The following is a 15,887-nucleotide window of genomic DNA, read 5'->3' on the forward strand; positions in this document are numbered from 1 at the left end:
TTTGTTCTGTAAGCCTTCACCTGAAGTACAATAAAAATAAATAAATAAATAAAAATCTTCGGCAACCATTAGTGTAAGCAGTAGAATCCATCAGAGACTTTTAAACAGTCAAGTGACTAGATCAGATCCATGTCTTACAAAGATAACCTTGGTGCAATGCATGGAGTATGCTGAAGGGAGGGGAGCGACAGGCAGAGAGGCTGGGCAGAAGGCCATCACTACAGTCCAGGTGAAGGCAGCTAACAACGGCATGAGTGAGGGCAACAGAGGGGGATGGAAGAAGAGGTGAACATAGGAGACTCTTTTGGAAGAAATATCAGTTGGGACTGGTTTCCATTTCGAGAGTACTGAATAGGTGAGTTTGGGATCAGCTTGGATAGCTGGGGAAATGATACTTCAGTGAAGACAGAACAAAGGAGGAGAAGATGTGGAGAAGAGGGGAAATGATGAGCTCAGTTTTAGAAATGTTGAGTGTAGGGTGCCTATGGAACAAGTAGGCAGAGATGTCCAATAAAACAGTTGAAACACCCATCTGGAACTCAGGGCTTTGGGTATATAACGTCCTCAAGTAATCATCCATTCCCTTCTCTGTCCGTAGATGGATTGATCCATCCAAAAAAGCATGAGGGGCACCTCTCTATGCCAGGCACCATGCTCACGTGGTCAGCGGAAAAGGGGCAGTGAACAAGCAAAGGGTGTTCCTGCCTGATGGACAGAGCCCTGGCCATAGGCACTGCAGGGACTGGCCTCTGTCCTGTGAGGCTCACAGGACAGTCTTGATGCCTCAACCCTGGGTGGTGTGTGGAAGGGAGGCACCCATCACTATCAGATAAAGAACCCAAAGTGAAGCTCATGCTCTCATTGCTCTCACTACAGCCCTCCCAACACTGCCTGCCACACCAGGGCCCAGAATCCACTGGAACTCTACAGCTAGGGGGCATCAGGTGGCATGCGGATAAAGAAAGTCACAAACAAAGTCCCCAGGAAAGCCCCTGGCCCTGAGGCAAGTTGGCTTTCCTGGTCTTCCTCTCCATGCCTGGGATATTCCCCAGGACTGTGACAGGCCAGCGTAGAACTCAACACATGTCACCAAGTGTGAATTAGGAGCATGTTTGACTCATAAGTTACAAGCAATGTATTTTCAAACTTCTCCATGCTCAGTCATCACATCTTGCCCGTGCTACAGTTAGTGTCTAAAAAAGCTTCAGCATACCTGGATGGTGCAAATAGTTAACACACTCAGCTGCTATTCAAAAGGTTAGAGGTTTGAGTCCACCCAGAGTCGCCTCCAAAGAAAGGCCTGACTATCTACTTCTGAAAAATCAGTCACTGAAAACCGTATGGAGCACAGTTCTACTCTGACACACATGGGGCCACCATGAGTTGGAGTTGACTCGAAAACAACTGGTTTGGATTTTGGTTAGGAAAGCTTCATGGGCTAAAGTTGACAATGGCTCTGCCCTGGGACTCAAGAGTGCAGGACTTTGTCCTAACCCTGCCACTGTCATTGACTCTGCGACAACACATTTCACTTATGGCACCTCAGTCTCCTCGTAATGAAACTTGTTAACTACCTCATGAGGATGCAATAGAATGCCTCCAAACACCAGGCTTTTAAAATTCCGGCCACAATAATTATTATTCATTTTCAACAGGTTAACCTCTCAAGAACTGGAGGAAAATTCCAGGTTGAAGAGTTCAAGAAAAACTACTTGAAGGGATGAAAATTAGATTAATAATTTTCACTCAAATACAATTCTTGTCCTCAAGACTCCCCTTCTTAACTGGTGCACGAAGCATCTTAGGATGCATCCTGACCACTGGAAGGTCTTGGCTCCCACTCGGAGAGGTATATGCTCAATGGGAGCTGCCTCAGCAAGCATACACTCTGAGGTGTTAGACCAACTCTATCAGAATAGCCCTAGGTGCTTGGTTTCATCAACTGTATGGACTCCGTGAGCTTGCACTGCCCTGGGGTGGAGGCAGGGGTTGGGGGTGGGGTTCCAGATGCCCTTTAAAAAGGAGCTGGAGACACCAGACTGTCTCCTCTGCTCCGGGGGAAGAGTTGGGACTTTTGGGAAGTACATTTCTCCATCATCTGGAATGAATACAGCAGAAATGTGACTAGCCTAAAATTTAAAGAAATGTAGGTGTTTGCTAAGTCATAGGAGACCATTGTTAGGCCATTTGCCATCAATAGCTGTTATGAATTAAATTATGTCCCCCCACCCAAATATGTGTTGGAATCCTAACTACTGTACCTGCGGATGTAATTCTGTTTGGAAATAGGGTTTCATTTGTTATGTTAATTAGATCACACCCAAAAGGGGTGAATTCTGAATCCAATCCCTTCTGAGTTACATAAAGACTACATGGGGGTGGGGGATGGAGACAGGATTTCCAATGACCCTGACTTCCAGGGCAGACATTCTCTCACTAGAGGACCAAGCTTTCTGTGACAGATGACACTGTGCAGGAGGCAGCAGGAAGCATGAACTGCAGCTGCAGAACTCTAAGTAGCCCAAGGTACTGACATTAAACATGGCAGCTAGGGTGGAATGCTGGGAAACTCCATTCCCTAGAGAACAGCCAGAAATCCGAAAGGTGGTTCATACTTACCCAGAATTAGAGCCACCAGCAGAAACATTCTGTAAAAGCTGCTCTGAAAGATAAAGGCTAACCTTCCCAGGAGACATTATAGGTAGTACTCAGAGGACCACAGTTTCTATGACGAACTGAGCAATACCATCCTATCCACAATTCCAACTCCAAATCCTCAGGACCAGAGACAGGGACAGCCTAGGGTTCAGAGCAGTTGTTACCGAACGTCAGATCTTTAGGTCCAAACTTTGCAATATTTTGCTATATTTGAACACCATCCCCCTCCAGTATCATATTTACTTATTATTAACTTAATTTGTAAATAGTCTATTTAAATAAGTACATTTTAAATGAAACTTTGCCACACTCATAAACGGAAATCAAGTATTGGTTTCTAAAAATATAAATATAAACAAACTAACCATAAAATTAAACACATTTATTAAAATAATAAGTGTTTCACCTGAAAACACTTCACTCACTTCTGATGGTACCTGTACCACACTTTGGGGGATGAGAGTAGAAATAATTTACAGGATGACCATGAAGCCAAACTTCTATTTTTTATATCAATCACTGGCAAATGGAGATCAACTATATTTTATTTTATAGTGAATCTTACTGTCCTTTGCATGCGGAAAGATCCTTCTATTATAAGCATTAAAAATAATGCACAATAGAAAAATGCCCTTACCATGTGCTCCAATTATCAATTACTACATTAGAAAGTATTATGTAATCAGTTGCCATCAAGTCAATTCCAACTCATGGCAACCCCAAGTGTGTTAGAGTAGAACTGTGCTCCATAGCGATTTCAGAGGCTGGTTTTTCAGAAGATCACCAGGGCTTTCTTCCAAGGTACCTCCTGGTGGACTCAAACCACCAACATTTAGGTTAGCAGCCTAGCACATTAATCATTTGCACCACCAGGGGACTCCAACTATTGTAATGTTGTGGCTTATTATATCTTGCCATTTTGTGGGTCAGGAATGTAGGAAGGTGTCAGCAGGGTGGTGTGTCTCTGATCCGTGTGGCATCAGCTGGGGTGGTGGAGCTGAAAAATCCACTTCCAAGATAGTTTCCTCTCCCACATGTTTGGTGTTCCTTGCCTCTTTCTCTCTCTCCATGGCGTCTCAGCCTCCAGCACCTCTCCACATGGCTTTGGCTTCTCACAGCATGGCAGCCTTAGGGTAGTGGCATTTCTTAGATGGTGGCTCAGGGCTTCCAAGAGTGAGCGTTCCAAGAAACCCAGGTGGAACTACAAGGCTTCTTATGCCAGTCCTGAAGTGTTACTTCCACTGCATTATATTAGGCGACAAGTTACTTAGGACAGCCTGGATCCAAGGAGAGGGGAACTAGACCCCTCCTCTCTATTGAAGGAGTGTCAAAGAGTTTGTGGACATCTTTATTCGTCCACTTCATTCTTATGTAATTAAACCAGAGAAAATACTCAGAAGTGGGGTTTCCCTGTCTGGATAAAAGTGCACCATGTATACAGGAGGCAGATTATATTGAAGCAAAGGTCTGGGATTTGGAACCTACTTATACCACATACTAGGCCACCTGGAAGAAGCCCTGGTGGCAAAATAGTCAAGCACTCAGCTGCTAACCAAAAGGTTGGCGGTTCAAGCCCGTCCAGTGGCTCTGCAGGAGAAAGGCACGATGATCTTTTCGCTTAAAGATTACAACCTAGAAAACCCTGTGGGGCAGTTCTACTCTGTCATATGGGGTCACTATGAGCAAGAATTGACTCAACAGCACACAACAACAACAGACAACCTGGATCCAGTTGCTTAAACTCATTTAAGCTCTGTCTTTTGGTCTATGAAATGGAATGATGCATTCCAAGGTCATTGTGTGGATACCTACAGCAATGTCTGCACCATCATGATGCCTCAGTAAGTGTTAATACCTATAAGCACACCCATGGCATAGTGACGTATTTTTTTAAATACTATATTTATGACAAAGCCTATACATAATCTGAAGGAGAGCAAGACAAATGATAGAAAGAGTCTTATCACTTAGCTTAAAGCTGCAGGTTTTACAGGAAATTCACTAGCAAACATCTGCCCAGAATGTCAGAGGTACCCCAAAATTCTCACCATGATCTTTGAGAGGGCTCTGCATAGTAATCATGCAGGGAACTGGCAAGAGAGCACCATCCTTTTGCTAAGCCATAATTCATCAGGTGTTGGGGAGGGGTTGTTGATGTGTGTCATTGGGTTGATTCCAACTCACAGTGACCCTATATGACACAGTAGAACTGCCCTATAAAGTTTTCTTGGCTATAATCCTTAAGAGAGCAGATTTCCAGGTCTTTCCTGAGGAGTTGCTGATGGGTTCAAACTGCTGACCTTCCAGTTAGCAGCCAAGCACTTAACCACTGCACCAGATGGTAAGATAAGTGGCAGTCTGGCTTGCTCTAATCCATAGGTGCTCATCACTCCTGCTAATATCCACTGCAGAGGGGCATTTTGGAAATGTGCTAGAGATGGTTTATTTGGTACAGTGTTGGGGGGGGGGGGCGAGCATTACTGGCACTTAGAGGGCAGAGACCAGGGATGCAGGGTGTCTTGTGCTGCACAGGCACTCCTGCACAACGAAACATTGTCTCGCCATATAGTCATGAAGGTGAAAATCCCACTTGTAATGATCTGAACCCGGAACTAATCTCATTTTACTTATAAACACAATGTATTTTTACTCAGCTGTAATATGTACTTTATTTCCCAGGAATGCGTTTACTATGTAAATTGAGGGAAGATTGTTTTCTATTTTGTTCAGAATTTTACCAAAAGTTGTTCACTGTTTTGGAAGTCCTTGGGGGGTGTAAACAGTTAAGTGTTTGACTAGCTGGTTAAAAACACAACCAGAGTTTTTTTTTAAATGCTGATGGTTCAAAGACGCCCCAAGGCACCTCTGAAGACAGGCCTGGTGATCTGCTTCCAAAAGAACACAGCCCTGAAAACCCTATGGAGCAGTTCTACTCCGAAACACATGGGGTTGCCGTGAGTCGGAATCAACTCTATGGCAACTGGTTGGTTGGTTCGCCATTTTGGAAAATCATGTCACCAGAGGCTGCACCAGTTTGTGGCACCTATGTCACCAACACCACTCACCTGCCTCAGTCTTCACTGGAGGGGTAGCCCACACAGAGCTTCTGGGAGCGGGTGTCAGCCCCTCACCACTTCATTATGTCTTCCAGGGTGGGCACACTGGCACCAGAAGTTATTGTAAATGACTTTGCCCTCATTCCTCTTTATATTTCAGTTAAGACTTCATATCGATTTTTTCTGAAATTATGGGTGTAGGTGGGGTTATATTATCTGGGAATTTCACTTTAGGGCTATAAACAGGGTCTTAAAAAATACGTGTAATAAAAATGGAGGCTGAGTCTGACAGGATTGAGAACCCACTGCTTTAAGAGAAGTTTGCTGTGGATCAAAAATGCCTTTCCAAGTGGAAACACCAGGGAATCATTTCCTTTCTGGAACCTGCTAGATCTGGGAACAGCCCAGCCAGGCAGAGCAGGAGCGGCTGGCTCTGAGGCATGAAAGGACTCTTGCACCTCAGCCCTCACAGGTGAAAAGACACGAACGCCCCAAGCTACTTTTCAGAACTAGAGAAGAAAAGACTCAAGGGACTTCATATGGCCATGTGGGCTTGGGCAAGTTGTTTAATGTAAGCCTCAGTTTACCCATCTGGAAAGAGAGATGAAAATAGCTCCTCCCACACTGACTTCCTGTTGTAGATTAAATAAGGTAATTAAATAAAACAGGTTTAGTGCTTCCCTCAGCATCTGGCTCATGATGCTCAGTAAATGCATACGTATTTATTTCCATTTATACAGCATTTTACAGTTTATGAAGCCCTTTTCCATAAACAGGCAGTCCCCGAGTTACAAACGAGATCAGTTCCTAAGTGTGTCTTGAAGCCGAATTTGTAAGGAAGTCGGAAAAGTTGCATACGGTTATTATTAAGCCTTACTTTTGGCAAGGAAAGGCTCCAGGCCTTTTCAATAATTTAAAAGCTGTATGTGCAGCAAGTGATTGTGATGAAGAATTTGTTGCGAGTAGGAATTGGTTCAACTGTTTCAAAGTGAGGGCACATTTACACAACAGTAAAGGGTAAGTACCGGTTCTCTATAAGTCAGACATTCATACGTAAGTAACCAAGGGACTGCCTGTACTGTCTACTTTGAGCCACTCAGCAGTCCTGTGGGGACTGACAAAGAATACCATCCCTCTTGTATTGCTGAGGACAGCAAGGCTCAGAGATGCCATGATACTGACCTAGGGCCACTCTGTTAGCCATTAAACTGGCTTTTCTGACCCCAAATCCATGCTGCTCCGTTTAGATTTATTCTGTGCAGCTCTGAGGATAAAATTAGGCACTCAGAAGAGGAAGAAGTTACTGGAGGAGGAAATTAGAGGAAGGGGTGTTCTCTGGAGCCCTAGCTAGCAAGATGGGCTTCGAGCATTGGAAGGGCAGCCGTCCGAAGCTCGGGACCTGCCCTCAGCGACACCAAGGAAGATTGTGAGGCTCTGGGAGGGAGGCCTCCAAAGCCCATTCGATGTAAAACCTAGGGTTCTCTTAGAGACCACTTCTCAGAGGGTAGGTTTTTACTTTTAACTCTCTCCTTCAACTGTCAAATGTGTTTCCCTCAAGCTCACTGTTTTGGTTGTTAGTATTATCTCTTATTTTGACCCTCCAACCTCCACAGAGGAATGAGCTCACTGAAAAATAGTTTGGGATTTAAGTGGATCCAGTATAAATTCCCCTTATCCTGTCCCAAGTCTCTCTTCTCAGGGATGAGAGAGAAAACCCCCTAGAAACTGGTCATCAGTCCACAAAGTACTCAGCAGAATACAGAAAATCTCGGCCAAAGGGTAGCCTGGGTTTGCTTAAATTTGTTCAGGAAGCCACATAAACCACACTGTTCAGTGTTAGACATCTACAGGGACCAGCAGTGTCTTTGGCCCTATGGAATTTTTTTTTCTTAAGGAATGAAAATGTCAAATATAGTTATAAAAACAATGACCTAACCTGTGACTAGAAATATATACTAGAAAAAAAAAAAAAAAAGTGATTATACTTCCAGTTGATTCCACTACCTTGGTCTCATGCTAATTACAAAGAAGTCAATTTCTCAGCACTTGACCTGAGCAGGATTTGGCCTGCTTCCAGGGAAACATGTATGAGACAAACTTTCTGAATGTACTTTCTCTTCACTTTGCTATCAGAGCACTTTTAGTTGTTTTATTCTTTACTGGGTTCATGCCAGATGACTTCTAACTAAAAGGGACAGCAATAAAAAACCAGTCTTCTACACCACATGTTATCAGTGCCCACACAGTCTCACACACCAAAAAATCAATTGCTCTTGAGTTGATTCCAACTCATGGTGACCCCATGTGTGTCAGAGTAGAAATGTGCTCCACAGGGTTTTCAGTGCCTGATATTTCAAAAGTAAATCCCCAGGCCTTTCTTCCAATGCGCCCCTAGGGGGCGACTTGAACCTCTAAGCTTTTGGTTAGACTACATTCTCACACACATCACACCACAAATTGAGTTTCTAACTTCATTTCCCTATAGAGAGTTTATACTCACCTAGTCTCATTAAGGCAATGTACCGTTGTACAGCTTCTCACTCCAGGACCAACTAACCGATTCCCCATCAGGGGCCAACATAACCCTACCACACAGTTTGTCCTCAATATTCACGTTAAATATCCAACATTAATTATGTTACAATCAAAACACTGAAAACGAAGAACTAAATTTTCACACTACAAGTGGTGATTTCAAGCAATAGGACCAGTTGTTTTTTTTCTCACTGTTTCTCTGCTTTGTTCATAGTCTGTACATTGAAATTTAAAGCTATCTACAGCTTTCCACTTGAAGAATTTCTGTACGTGAGGTCTTAAAAAGGGATATAATCAAATGTGCTTGAGCGCCTTTTATATCTGAAGGGGGGAATTCCCAGCGCAAGGGGGAATGTGCAGACGGCTGTTGCATTGACCCCTTAATCTCACGGCAAACTCCTCAGCACAGGCAACAATAGCATGGACCACACCTTGCCTGAATCGAACCAATGACCACAGGTTTCTCAAGAACAAAAAATGACAGGAATCTATTCCCACAGTGGACTTCTGTGTTGCTGTTTTCATTGAGTCGATTTCGACTCAAGGAGACCCCATGTGTGCAGAATAGAACTGCTCTGTAAGTTTTCAGAAGTGAATTTCCAGGCCTGTCTTTTCAGGCACCTCTGGATGGGTGCCAACCACCAACCTTTCAGCTAACAGACAAGCACTTAATCGTTTGCACCACAACATTTTTGAGTCATTATCTTTGGGACGATCAGCATGACTTAGTAGCTAGTTGTCTGATAAGACCTTGACATCACCATAATTTCCAGACAGTGAGGGCACAAAATCCTAAAGGATTGTAAAGAAAAGAGGTCAGCCCTCTTTTTTTGGAAGGCCACAAAGAACGAGGATGTTCCCATTGTCTTGCAATAGGTCAGAAATGGTTAGACCCAAACGAATTATCTAAGTTACAGAACCTCCAAATCCTTTCTCCAGAACGCAGAGCATGAATGCCCTGAGGTTGGCTTTCATCTTGTGTTTTTCTCTTCAGCTCTTCTTGTCCTCATTTGCCAAGGCCACGGTTGCCTGTCAAAACAGAATAAAATCCCAAGGCTAGCACCAGGCAGGCTTTAAGGCTGCTTCCAAGGCAGAACCTCAGACACAGCCCCCTGTGAGTGTTAACGTTCTTTGGTGAGAGGACTTGGGGCCTGGCTCCAGGCATCAGAGAAACAAACACACTCCTTAGTGTTCAGCCCTGGTTTTCTCATCAGAGTGGGGCTGTACCAGGATGACTTGTGGACAAATAGGGAAGGGAAAAAAAGAAAATCTGTCCTTCAACCCAAAAGAAAAGGACTCATAGGTCTATAAGCTGAGAGCCATATGTTACTGAATCCTTTCTGAATCGCACCACGAGATATAAGAGGGGGAGTGATGGTCGAGTCCTCTCTGGAAGGAGAAGAAATAGTCTCCTTCCTCAGGGTTTTTATCCCAGTACTTTGTTCAAGGAGCCCTGGTGGCACAACCATTAAATGCTCAGCTCTTAGCCAAAAGGTTGGTGGTTTGAACCCACCCAGTAGCTCCATGGAAGAAAGACTGGAGATCTGTTCTTGTGAAGATTACAGCCTAGAAAACCCTATGGGGCAGTCCTACTTTGTCATATGGGATCGCTATGAGATGGAATTGACTCCTCAGCCCCTAACAACAATAACATCTCTTTGTTCAGTGCCACTTCCCTCTGGCTTGACTTGGACCCAACCTGGGTAATTCTTTGCTCTGCCCAGCTCAGTATTTGTCCCCAAGTTCAGTACTTGGGGCTGCATATCCCTTTGGGATTACTTTCAAGCCATGTGTTGCTGTTTTGAAAGAATTAGGGCTTTTGCTCTATAGTGATCAGCACAGAGAGAAAAAAGACAAAGGCTTTTGTTGCCAAACATTCATCTCCCAAAAGCTGAGTCACCTTCACGGGGATAATAGGACAACGTCACCACCTCTGAAAGTATAGTGTTGACACTCTTTTCCTTCGGCACATTAAAAGGAATGGCCAGCTCCACTCCTCTGCTTCTGTATTGTGTGCCTTATGGAGAAAGGAAGCCCCCTACTCCTCAGCCCAGCCCCTTCTTCAAAGGGCTGACGCAGCCTCCCTACAGGAGTGCACAATCATTCCTGAGAATCAGCAAAGGCGCAACCAAGTTCCACTTACTAATCAATGGAAAATTTGGCAACAGATCCTGGTGATGATTGCACAAAGTGATTAATGTAATTGATGTCACTGAATTGTACATGTGAAAAATGTTAAATTGGCAAAGGTTGTGTTTTATACATATATGTTTTTATATATATCTATATACACACACACACAAAACAATAAAAATAAATAAACAAATGCAGCTGCCAAAAAAGAAATGTGCGTTCACCCCCCACAAATAACAATTTAAGTAGCATGTGCCTAAATTGGTGGGAATGTGGAGAGGATGTATACGATCTTGCATCACTATTTCTCTGTAAGACACAGCTGCCACAAACAGCAACAGTGATCCCGGGGAAGCCTGCAGCGTGGATCTCAGCACATATTCCCATAGCTTCGGCGTGTCAAATGGATTCAGAGGAATGACTTTTCAGCTTAATACAAAGTGAGAACTGCCACTGGGTAATAAATTCTTTTCTGTCCTAAAATAGTAGTCCAAGAAGTAATCATTCCAAGAAGCAATAGGTGTTTTATCTCCTCAGTGGTGGCAAAGCGCCTGTCCTGATTGCGAAGCGCTGATTTATTCCAGAATGCACAATGCCTGCTTGCTGCCTGTCTCCGTCCCCCGAGTCTGAAGGCAGGGGTGTTCTTGTCCATGTCAGAACTGACAGGTTAGCCCAGCAGGAAGCCTTGTCTCGAGTATCACGTCCTGGCCAGGGCTCTTGGCCGAGAGAAGCAGGAGCCCAGCAGGGCTAACGTTGGAAGAATCCAGAGGGGGGAGAAAGAGGACTGACTTCAGAACGGGTGATTTGCACCCATCACCAATAGTCTTTCCAGCCACTGTAACTAAATAGCAGCGTCTCTCATGAGGATGCCCCTGAGTGCTGCTCACTAGTGACACCGGTGTGTGTGTGTGTGTGTGTGTGTGTGTGTGTCCTTGTGGACCAGTCTGCTTTGAAATGCTGAATGCTTCTGTGCCTCTTTAGGCACTAATATGTGTGGGTCAGAATAAGCTAAATTTCAAACAGCCGTCGGCATGTCCAAAATGGCCCTTCTGCCCACAGCTTATCTCCTTCAAGTCTCTCGATTTAAATCTCTGCATCTGACAAATTGCGGTGAAGAGTTTGAAGAATTATTAAGGAATGAACCCTTGCCAAAATTGAAACCAAAATAAATGCAACAACAATAAAAAACATTTAGAACCTCGTGGGCTCACAGCCAAAATGCTCCAACTTGGTATGGGGGTACCCACAAACGCAGGAATCACCACAGAGATTTATAACAGGGACTCTAGCAGAGATTTATAGCAGAACGAGAGCGTGCTACTCTCACAAAAGCAGAGGTTTTGGGGGGAAAGGTAGAAAAGGAAAAGGAAGAGAGAAAGCATAGATTCAAATGCAGTCCAAACAGTCCCAGCCACTCTTTAGAGCTCAGAAATTTCACCGTGATTTGGGTGATGGTAATGGTCTTCCAACCACGTTGGAAAATGTCACAATAGATGTTTGAATTAAAATCCAGTAGGTTTGCAGAAAGACCAATTGTTAAAAATTGGCAGCATTCCAGAGAACTTCCTCCGCTGCGGCTGCATACTGCCCGGGTCTGAGAGAATTGCTAATTCCAGAGAAAGTTAATTATCACCTTATTGATAAAGGGGTAATTTTTAAAGCTTCTAGCGTGGCTTTTGTGACTCATTAATTAAAATTTAGAGCAATTTACTACACACATGGGTGGCTTCTATCACATTTGATTTTTCTCCCAGAGGTAGTTTTGAATCCCCCTCGTTTCTCCTCACTTGCCTACCTTAGAAGGAAACAGAAATATAAAAACCGTGTAAATCTCCAACTAGCCTTTTGGGAGATGGCAGGAGTAACACGTAAAATGTCCAAAGAGGCACTTAAATGAAGCTCCCTCCTAGAAATGTTGAATTTGCTCACCCAAAGAAAGAAGCCTCTGTGATCACACCATGGGGGGCTGCTTTTACAAACTCCATCTCCAAAACGTTAGAACAAATGTTAAGCTCTCTGATAATTAATTTGGAAGAGGGTCTTCCCCCTTCTCCTTTCCCTTCTCTCCCACCCCTTCCCCAAATAAAAGCTGAAGGATCCATAGAAGACATGCAGGACAGAATGAAACTGGAGGTACTTAGAATTCTAAAAGCTGGTGAGGGGCACATGCCCCCTTCCCTGCTTTCTTCAGAGTGTGTGGGCTGTGGTGAGGACACCCAGGGTACCAGAGTTGGTGTGAAGCTGAGGGACACAGCCATGGGAAGGAAAAGCGTCCTGCTGAGCTCTAGCACGGCTCCTGGGAGCGAGGTCTGAGCTTCAGCCCCCACCTCTGCCCAACCAGATGTTCTCTCTAAGGTACATGTCTTACGGCCTGCATGTGTACATGTGTGATGTGTGTGATGGAGACTCTGGACACGTAAAACCGTAAACTTATCTACAAAAACCTCTAAAATTAAACTCCCCAGATTTACATAAAAGTTATTCCTCCATGTTTCTTGTTTGGATTCAAGGGACCTGCAGTTATGTTTCCTTGAAGTTAAGTATTCGAGATCCAAAACCGAGATTAAAAAATAAATAAAAGTTACCACATTATGAGAGATTCAACTCAATCTGTTTATGCTTTTTCCCAACATTTAAAGTTCTTTAAATTTGAAAAAAAATTAACAAGTATATCACTGTGCTTTGGGGTATGGCTTGAATTTTTATAATAAGTAAATATTATTTAACATAAACAAAAAAGTCAGTACTTTTTAAAATTTTCAATGTAAAATTGTTCTGAAAATATTTGAGTTTAGCTGATTTTCTAGCAGCTGTTCTGCTCACCTTACCTGCTGCTGAGGGAGCCGTGTGACCACAGCCCCAGAAACCAACAACCAGAAAGGGAAACTGTTCGTGCTGGTTTCATTCTCCTCTAAAACACACACCAAAAGCAAATGAAAAGCAATTTACTATAGTTTCTATTATTGTTTTCTTTTTTTATCATTCATTACTTTTGTGTGCGTGTGCGGCACAGGGAAGAAATTTAAACATCATAAACATAAAAGAATGGTTTGGTTTTTTTCTTTTCTTTGTAGGTGTTGCACTTTTATTGTAACATCAAAAATCAAGGAGACTGATAAATTTACCAAAATATTATGGAGTTAAAAGAAAACGTATTCACATTTAAAAAAATGTTTGTCGCAGTTGTGTTTAAAGTCTCCAAACCGCTTCCCTAAAACTGAGGGTCCTACATTAACATTTTATTTGCGTTTAGTCGGTCACTACCGCTTTCCCAGGTAATTTTCACCCAGCTGCTGTTGCTCAAACACCCTGTCCATTTTTTCAGGCTAATTCTACAAGCAGCACAGAAAAATGCTCCCACGCAAATAATGTACCCTCCCCCCAACTGTTTACTTTACAACACTCTGAATTCCTTCATAATGTTTTTATGCTTTTACTCCAAATATTCTATTTTATAAAAAAAAGAAGTCTTGAGAAAAAAAGCAGCTATGTTCCTCACTCTTCAGAAATAGTCCCTGTCGTTGAAAAGGAAGAAAAACACAAGAGTACATGACAAACTTTCTCTGCCCTGTTCAATTAGTCTCAGTTCTGAAGCAACTGGATCACTTTCTCAAGCGGCACAGCACCTTAGACCAACAAACAGCCACTTTCTCAGAAAGCTCCTGATTGTCTAATTAACCCTCTTGAGCACCGTCGTAAACTCTAGAGACCACACAATAAACCACATCCCCTTTACTATGACAGGTATAGGAAAGCACTTTGACTTAAGCGCATCAACGATCAGTAAAAGCACTTACAGTGTAGCCTTCACCCTCCTCCGCTGGTCCTGACCCTCCCGGAGCAAACTGGAGAGGATGTCTTGTGAAGCTGAGAAGAGCGCATGGAAGCTGGTTCTAGTCCCACAGCACTCCACCTGGGAAGGAGGCAGCTCTGTACTTGAACTTGGGAAACTGCTCCTGACACTCTATATTAGTCTCCTGTTTTTCTCCCCAAAATGAACCCAAACCAAACCAGCCACTAGTAATAAATAGTATTCTCATCTATGCCTGGTAAATCAGGGGAAAGGGAAAAAAAAGCACAAAGACACGTAGAATATTCCATATAAATTTCAACTTCTATAAAAACCACCTTCGCGTGTTCACAACCCATCAATTACAATAAACAAATTTTCGGTAAATATTTTTATCCCAAGACACAGGACAATTTTTTTAAATTAAAAAGCGAAACAAAATCACAGTGAAAAAGAAAGCTAACCAGTTCTTTGAGTTCACATTTGGAAAAAAATTAACTTTCTACATATTTAAATGCAGAGTTGTAGACTAGTGAATGGTCTATACCCTGCATTTATAGACTATATACTTCTATGCTGCATCTTCTCCTCTGAGAGCCGGTTAAGAAATTAGAAGTATTTTGAGTAGCAGGGACTAAAGTTTACCTACTGGGCTCATGGTTCTAATGCAGGACACTCGTGCATTGCCACAGAGGTGGGCATGCAACCCAGGAAAATCTAAACCAGGTAAGCTGTCATGCTGACAGACGAGAAGGATTCCGTGTCAGAGGCACACCCTCCAATTGTGCATCTCCCTTACCTATGGCTTGTTCGCCAGAGCCCTGATCAGGTTCTTTACCAGCCCAGGAATGTTGGCTCAGAAGACAGATGACTTCCGACACATGCAAACCGAGTATTGCAAAACCTGTCTTCCACTCGTGTGCGAGTCGTTCACAGTTAGTCTCCAGCAGCCCTGCGCTCCAGCTGCAAACATCTCATTAGACTAATGCATTCAGCACAGGCAGAAAACTCGATTTACCATAGCTACAGCAATGAATTTCCATTACGATGACAGCTTCAACCACATCATGTCCGGAAAACCAGCCAACCACTGGCTTTTAAAGAACACACACGTTTTACATGCAGAAAACGAGGGGCGTGTGTGTGTGTGCACGCGCGCGTGCATGTGTGTTTCATGTTTCCTTCCTCTGAGCAGCCCAACTAAGAGAAATGTGCAGTGCAGCTTTTTGTCGACATGAGCTGCAAGGTAATGACACTTCTGCTTCTTTGGTAGTTTCGTTCTAGTAATAACCTGAATTATGTCACGATTGTCAGAATGGGTGTTTCCAACATTTCGGTTTTCATTACCCCTCCTCTGTTGCCATAGAAACCAGACTGTAATGTCGTCTCTTTGTCCCAGTCCTGCAGCAGTGTGGGCCAGCACCAGGCTTATAAGACACTGGTTATCTGAAGGAGCGAGTGTTTGACTTTGGACAAATGAAACAAAAAGAAATATTCTAATGACATGATTTGTTCAGGAGAGACCGTGTTTGCCAGAGGAGTGTGTCGACACAGGTAAATACATTGCAGTCGTACGTATTAACTCTGCAGCTGCATATGACACATGTACAATCCATTTAAACTGGGCCTGACTTGGGCTCTAGAGATGTGTGTAAGTACACACGCGTGTCTATACTTGTGAACATACTTGGGATCTGTATAGGTGGGATGGTCTT

General features: G+C 43.4%; 1 protein-coding gene across 12 annotated transcripts in view; it reads right to left on the reverse strand.

Moving 5' to 3' along the window:
- The window catches only part of SCML4 (Scm polycomb group protein like 4), a 134,450-nt gene extending 119,102 nt beyond the window's left edge, over nucleotides 1-15,348 (reverse strand). For 3 of the 12 annotated variants that reach the window (XR_002823312.1, XR_002823311.1, XM_004372439.2), the window contains exon 1: nucleotides 14,180-15,337. The gene's annotated coding sequence lies outside the window, so the exon portion shown is untranslated. Of the gene's footprint in view, nucleotides 1-14,179 lie in introns of all 12 variants that reach the window. The other 9 variants (XM_023727626.1, XM_023727625.1, XM_023727621.1 and 6 more) reach the window with 7 other exon arrangements.
- Nucleotides 15,349-15,887: the final 539 nt, after the last annotated feature.

The sequence above is a fragment of the Trichechus manatus genome, unplaced genomic scaffold, assembly GCF_000243295.1.
Source record: "Trichechus manatus latirostris isolate Lorelei unplaced genomic scaffold, TriManLat1.0 scaffold00017, whole genome shotgun sequence".
NCBI classification, from domain to species: domain Eukaryota; kingdom Metazoa; phylum Chordata; class Mammalia; order Sirenia; family Trichechidae; genus Trichechus; species Trichechus manatus.